Here is a 7,558-nt window from a genome sequence, read left to right on the forward strand (position 1 = left end):
GTACTGTACATCTGAATACTGTATAGTACAGTACATCTGAATACTGTATAGTAATACTGTACATCTGAATACGGTATAGTACTGTACAGCTGAATACTGTATAGTACTACTGTACATCTGAATACTGTATAGTAATAATGTACATCTGAATACTGTATAGCACTGTACATCTGGATACTGTACAGTAATAATGTACATCTGAATACTGTATAGTAATGTACATCTGAATACTGTATAGTACTGTACATCTGAATACTGTATAGTACTACTGTACATCTGAATACTGTATAGTACTACAGTACATCTGAATACTGTATAGTAATACTGTACATCTGAATACTGTATAGTACTCAACATCTGAATACTGTATTGTAATGCTGTACATCTGATTACTGTTTAGCAGCATTGTAGGAGTAGGGATTTTGTAGGCTGTTGGTTACTGATTACAGTTGAATCTCACATAGACAGGTCCGCCTTACCTCGTTAAAATGTATTAAACTATGTCAGTCAGTTCATTTAAGAACAAATTCTTATTTACAATTACGGCCTACCCGAGCCAAACCCGGACGATGCTGGGTCAATTGAGCGCCGCCCTATGGGACTACCAATCACGGCCAGATGTAATACAGCCTGGATTCGAACCAGGGACTGTAGTGATGCCTCTTGCACTGAGATGCAGTGCCTTAGACCGCTGTATCAGTTGGGAGCACAGTTAATAACACATGAACTAAACACACATTTACTCTGGACAGTAAACGTTGTCTTTATGTCATGGATTAAATGATGTAACTAATTAGTCAGGAGGCAGTAGTAAGGATGGAGAAACTAATTTCAAGTTTCAGAAAGAGGTCGTATATATACAGAGATAACTATTCCGCCCTGAGACAGTAGAAGAAGCAAATATCAATCTGGAGAGGAATACTCACAGAAAGTCTCAGAATTTCAAAGGTTATCTAATGTTGCCTTGTTAGTCTTGTGTTAGTTTCCTGTAGGTTGTGTCTAGAGTGGTGTATCTGTAGTTTGTAGGTCTGACTGATCCCTATAAAGACTTTATATCAAGGAATTTATAGCCTTTACCAGAATTACTCTCTCTCTCTCTCTCTCTCTCTCTCTCTCTCTCTCTCTCTCTCTCTCTCTCTCTCTCTCTCTCTCTCTCTCTCTCTCTCTCTCTCTCTCTCTCTCTCTCTCTCTCTCTCTCTCTCTCTCTCTTCCTGTCTCTCTCTCGCTCTCTCACACTCACTTTATTGGCATGGGACACATCCCACTGGGCAGGCACTGGTTGAAGCAATATTGTTCCCACGTCATTTCGTTTTCGGCAGCTATATATAAAAATATTAAATAAAGAAAAGTGATATGAAAAATGAATGTGTCTGTTTTTGTCTTATGTTTGATGATTGACAGTGAGTTTATAGTGTTGTTTTCTGTTGGTGGTGAGGATACAGGAAGTTGTTTTCTGTTGGTGGTGAGGATACAGGAAGTTGTTTTCTGTTGGTGGTGAGGATACAGGAAGTTGTTTTCTGTTGGTGGTGAGGATACAGGAAGTTGTTTTCTGTTGGTGGTGAGGATACAGGAAGTTGTTTTCTGTTGGTGGTGAGGATACAGGAAGTTGTTTTCTGTTGGTGGTGAGGATACAGGAAGTTGTTTTCTGTTGGTGGTGAGGATACAGGAAGTTGTTTTCTGTTGGTGGTGAGGATACAGGAAGTTGTTTTCTGTTGGTGGTGAGGATACAGGAAGTTGTTTTCTGTTGGTGGTGAGGATACAGGAAGTTGTTTTCTGTTGGTGGTGAGGATACAGGAAGTTGTTTTCTGTTGGTGGTGAGGATACAGGAAGTTGTTTTCTGTTGTTGGTGAGGATACAGGAAGTTGTTTTCTGTTGGTGGTGAGGATACAGGAAGTTGTTTTCTGTTAGTGGTGAGGATACAGGAAGTTGTTTTCTGTTGGTGGTGAGGATACAGGAAGTTGTTTTCTGTTGGTGGTGAGGATACAGGAAGTTGTTTTCTGTTGGTGGTGAGGATACAGGAAGTTGTTTTCTGTTGGTGGTGAGGATACAGGATGTTGTTTTCTGTTGGTGATGAGGATACAGGAAGTTGTTTTCTGTTGGTGGTGAGGATACAGGAAGTTGTTTTCTGTTGGTGGTGAGGATACAGGAAGTTGTTTTCTGTTGGTGGTGAGGATACAGGAAGTTGTTTTCTGTTAGTGGTGAGGATACAGGAAGTTGTTTTCTGTTGGTGGTGAGGATACAGGAAGTTGTTTTCTGTTGGTGGTGAGGATACAGGAAGTTGTTTTCTGTTGGTGGTGAGGATACAGGAAGTTGTTTTCTGTTGGTGGTGAGGATACAGGAAGTTGTTTTCTGTTGGTGGTGAGGATACAGGAAGTTGTTTTCTGTTAGTGGTGAGGATACAGGAAGTTGTTTTCTGTTGGTGGTGAGGATACAGGAAGTTGTTTTCTGTTGGTGGTGAGGATACAGGAAGTTGTTTTCTGTTGGTGGTGAGGATACAGGAAGTTGTTTTCTGTTAGTGGTGAGGATACAGGAAGTTGTTTTCTGTTGGTGGTGAGGATACAGGAAGTTGTTTTCTGTTGGTGGTGAGGATACAGGAAGTTGTTTTCTGTTGGTGGTGAGGATACAGGAAGTTGTTTTCTGTTAGTGGTGAGGATACAGGAAGTTGTTTTCTGTTGGTGGTGAGGATACAGGAAGTTGTTTTCTGTTGGTGGTGAGGATACAGGAAGTTGTTTTCTGTTGGTGGTGAGGATACAGGAAGTTGTTTTCTGTTGGTGGTGAGGATACAGGAAGTTGTTTTCTGTTAGTGGTGAGGATACAGGAAGTTGTTTTCTGTTGGTGGTGAGGATACAGGAAGTTGTTTTCTGTTGGTGGTGAGGATACAGGAAGTTGTTTTCTGTTGGTGGTGAGGATACAGGAAGTTGTTTTCTGTTGGTGGTGAGGATACAGGAAGTTGTTTTCTGTTGGTGGTGAGGATACAGGAAGTTGTTTTCTGTTGGTGGTGAGGATACAGGAAGTTGTTTTCTGTTAGTGGTGAGGATACAGGAAGTTGTTTTCTGTTGGTGGTGAGGATACAGGATGTTGTTTTCTGTTGGTGATGAGGATACAGGAAGTTGTTTTCTGTTGGTGGTGAGGATACAGGAAGTTGTTTTCTGTTGGTGGTGAGGATACAGGAAGTTGTTTTCTGTTGGTGGTGAGGATACAGGAAGTTGTTTTCTGTTGGTGGTGAGGATACAGGAAGTTGTTTTCTGTTGGTGGTGAGGATACAGGAAGTTGTTTTCTGTTGGTGGTGAGGATACAGGAAGTTGTTTTCTGTTGGTGGTGAGGATACAGGATATATTTGTTGTTTTAAGACGGAATGTGTTAAAGGCTTTTGGTTTTTCTTTTTATGTTTTGAGGTTGGACTTTTAGGGAGTATGGCATTTTAGAACGCAGGGTGCACAGATTGGTGTCACCTCGTCAGTCAGTACAGTGGGGCAAAAAAGTATTTAGTCAGCCACCAATTGTGCAAGTTCTCCCACTTAAAAAGATGAGAGAGGCCTGTAATTTTCATCATAGGTACACTTCAACTATGACAGACAAAATGAGAAAAAGAAATCTAGAAAATCACATTGTAGGATTTTTTATGAATTTATTTGCAAATTATGGTGGAAAACTTACTTACAAGCCCTTAACCAACAGTGCGGTTCAAGAAGAGCTAAGAAATATTTACCAAATAAACTAAAGTAAAAAATACTAAAAAGTAATACAATAACATAACAATAACAAGGCTATGTAGAGGGGACACCGGTACCGAGTCAATGTGCGCTGGTACAGGTTAGTGGTCATTTGTAGTTTGGGGGTAGAAGGTGTTGAGGAGCCTTATTGGTCCTAGACTTGGCGCTCCGGTACCAATTGCCGTGCGGTAGCAGAGAAAACAGTCTATGACTTGGTTGACTGGAGTCTCTGACAATTTTATGGGCTTTCCTCTGACACCGCCTGGTATGGATGGCAGGAAGCTTGTCCCCAGTGATGTACTGGGCCGTTAGTGGGGGCCTGTTCAGCTCGCCTTTTCCTGTAGTCCACGAACAGCTCCTTTGTCTTGATCACATTGAGGGAGAGGTTGTTGTCCTGGCACCACACTGCCAGTTCTCTGACTTCTTCCCTATAGGCTGTCTCATCGTTGTCAGTGATCAGGCCTACCCCCGTTGGGTCGCCAGCAAACTCAATAATGGTGTTGGAGTCGTGTTTGGACACGCAGTCGTGGGTGAACATGGAGTATAGCAGGGGACTAAGTCCACACCCCTGGGAACCAACTCAGGCCACCATAAACCTACAAACCCCTAGACCATACAAAATCCCCATAGATAAACAAAAACCCTAGACAAGACAAAAACCCTAGACAATACAAAAATAAACAAATCACCCTTGTCACACCCTGACCTAACCAAAAAATAAAGAAAACAAATATAACTAAAGTCATATTTGGCTGTTCCAGGCTGAATGCCCTCTCTAGCCCGGCACCTCCAGTGTGCAGGTCGAACCGGGCTGTGGGGGAGCCACCATAAACCCCTAGACAAGACAAAAACTAAACAAACCACCCTTGTCACACCCTGACCTAACCAAATAATAAAGAAAGCAAATATAACTAAAGTCAGGGCGTGACACCATTAAAGAACACCCTCTGTGTTCTGTTAGACAGGTAACTCTTTATCCACATTATAGCAGGGGGTGTAAAGCCATAACACATTATAGCAGGGGGTGTAAAGCCATAACACATTATAGCAGGGGGTGTAAAGCCATAACACATTATAGCAGGGGGTGTAAAGCCATAACACATTATAGCAGGGGGTGTAAAGCCATAACACATTATAGCAGGGGGTGTAAAGCCACAACACATCATAGCAGGGGGTGTAAAGCCACAACACATCATAGCAGGGGGTGTAAAGCCACAACACGTTTTTCCAGCAGCAGACTATGATCAATAATGTCAAAAGCCGCACTGTTAGTGGGATTTATATGTTCATATGAATTATTAGAATATTCCACCCTGAAACTCATATGATTGTATGAAATTGATTAGAATCATGATGAAATTGATTGAAAGCATAAGATTATTTTAGTGATGTGTGTGGTTTTAGACAGTTGAATTATATTTCCTTGAGTGTAGTTTTTAGTCAGAATTAGAGCATAACAATATATCTGTATTTTAGTATCTTAAAGGACAGACTGTCTGAGCAAGATTCAGTGCCGACCTTGGCTGGGGGGGGGGGGGGCGCACTGAGAGCACTTCCCAGGGTCTCCCTATCTTGAGGGAGGACGGGGAGTGAGTTTCACGGACTCCCCTAATCTCTGTCGGCTGGGTAGCTGAACAGTGTGTGCGTAGGATACTGTAACGTTCTTCGTCGGGCGAAAGAGAGGAGGACCAAAATGCAGCGTGGTGAGTATTAATTTTAATAAGAATACTTAAACAACGAACAAAACAATAAACCGACAAACGAACGAAAACGTAACAGTCCCGTAACTTGATCACTAACACAGGAACAATCACCCACAATACAAAACAGGCTACCTAAATATGGTTCCCAATCAGAGACAACGACTAACACATGCCTCTGATTGAGAACCATATCAGGCCAAACACAGAGAAACAGACAAACTAGACATACAACACAGAATGCCCACTCATATCACACCCTGACCAAACAAAACATAGAAACAAACAACGCAAAGTATGGTCAGGGCGTGACAGATACCTACTGTTTGTGTGCAAGAGTATGTGTGTATGTCACGATCGTCAACGGGACTGAGAGAGGACCAAGGCGCAGCGCGTTGAAAGTACATCTTCTTTTATTTTAAAGAAGGAAAACAAAACAACAAACAGAACAGACGACCGTGAAGCTATACAAACATCAGTGCTGACACAAAACACTTCGACATAGACAATTCCCCACAAAAGCTAAAGCCCATGGTTGCCTTAAATATGGCTCCCAATCAGAGACAACAATAACCAGCTGTCGCTAATTGAGACCCAATTCAGGCAACCACAGCCTTTCCTAGAACCGACACTCAACCATAGACATACCTAGACACATTCACTCAACACAAACCCATACACTACACCCAACACCCCCTTTACCATATAACCACCCAAAACCCCATGTCACACCCTGACCTAACTAAAATAATAAAGAAAACAAAGAATACTAAGGCCAGGGCGTGACATACACCCCCCCTTAAGGTGCGAACTCCCGGCGCACCAGCACATAGTCTAGGGGAGGGTCTGGGTGGGCGTCCGTCCACGGCGGCGACTACCCGCTTTCGTAGCCTTCTCCAAATGGCCACCCTCCACCTTAACCCCACTGGATTAAGGGGCAGCACCGGACTAAGGGGCAGCACCGGACTAAGGGGCAGCACCGGACTAAGGGGCAGCACCGGGATAAGGGGCAGCACCGGGATAAGGGGCATCACCGGGATAAGGGGCATCACCGGGATAAGGGGCATCACCGGGATAAGGGGCATCACCGGGATAAGGGGCAGCACCGGGATAAGGGGCAGCTCCGGACTGAGGGACGGCAGCTCCGGACTGAGGGACGAATCCTGGCTGGATGACGGCTCTGGCGGATCCTGGCTGGACGGCTCTGGCGGATCCTGGCTGGACGGCTCATGGTTGGCTGACGGATCTGGCTGCTCATGGCTGGCTGACAGATCTGGCTGCTCATGGCTGGCTGACGGATCTGGCTGCTCATGGCTGGCTGACGGATCTGGCTGCTCATGGCTGGCGGACGGATCTGGCTGCTCATGGCTGGCTGACGGATCTGGCTGCTCATGGCTGGCTGACGGATCTGGACGCTCATGGCTGGCTGACGGATCTGGACGCTCATGGCTGGCTGGCGGCTCTGGCAGATCCTGTCTGGTTGGCGGCTCTGGCAGATCCTGTCTGGTTGGCGGCTCTGGCAGATCCTGTCTGGTTGGCGGCTCTGGCAGATCCTGTCTGGTTGGCGGCTCTGGCAGATCCTGTCTGGTTGGCGGCTCTGGCAGATCCTGACTGACGAATGGCTCTAGCGGCTCCTGACTGACTAACGGCTCTGACGGCTCGGGACAGACGGGCGGCTCTGACGGCACTGGGCAGACGGATGGCTCAGATGGCGCTCGGGAGACGGATGGCTCAGATGGCGCTGGGGAGACGGATGGCTCAGATGGCGCTGGGGAGACGGATGGCTTAGATGGCGCTGGGGAGACGGATGGCTCAGATGGCGCTGGGGAGACGGATGGCTCAGATGGCGCTGGGGAGACGGATGGCTCTGGCCGGAGTAGGCGCACTGTAGGCCTGGTGCGTGGTGCCGGAACTGGAGGCACCGGGCTAAGGACACGCACCTTCAGGCTAGTGTGGGGAGAAGGAACAGGGCATACTGGACCCTGGGGACGCACATTAGGCCTAGTGCGTGGTGCCGGAACTGGTGGTACCGGGCTGGGGACACGCATCTCAGGGCTAATGCGGGGAGCAGCAACAGGATGCACAGGACTCTTGAGACGCACAGGAGGCTTGGTGTGTGGTGCCGGAATTGGTGGTACCGGGCTG

At 46.0% G+C, this 7,558-nt stretch overlaps 1 protein-coding gene across 2 annotated transcripts in view; it reads right to left on the reverse strand.

Annotated features, from left to right (window-relative positions):
* The window catches only part of tmigd1 (transmembrane and immunoglobulin domain containing 1), a 5,071-nt gene extending 4,028 nt beyond the window's left edge, over positions 1 to 1,043 (reverse strand). Inside the window, exon 1 of one of the 2 annotated variants that reach the window (XM_055941272.1) lies at positions 927 to 1,043. The gene's annotated coding sequence lies outside the window, so the exon portion shown is untranslated. The remainder of the gene's footprint in view (positions 1 to 926) is intronic. The other variant, XM_055941271.1, reaches the window with a different exon arrangement.
* Between the last annotated feature and the right edge of the window lie 6,515 nt (positions 1,044 to 7,558).

This window comes from Salvelinus fontinalis, chromosome 13 (assembly GCF_029448725.1).
Source record: "Salvelinus fontinalis isolate EN_2023a chromosome 13, ASM2944872v1, whole genome shotgun sequence".
NCBI lineage: Eukaryota > Metazoa > Chordata > Actinopteri > Salmoniformes > Salmonidae > Salvelinus > Salvelinus fontinalis.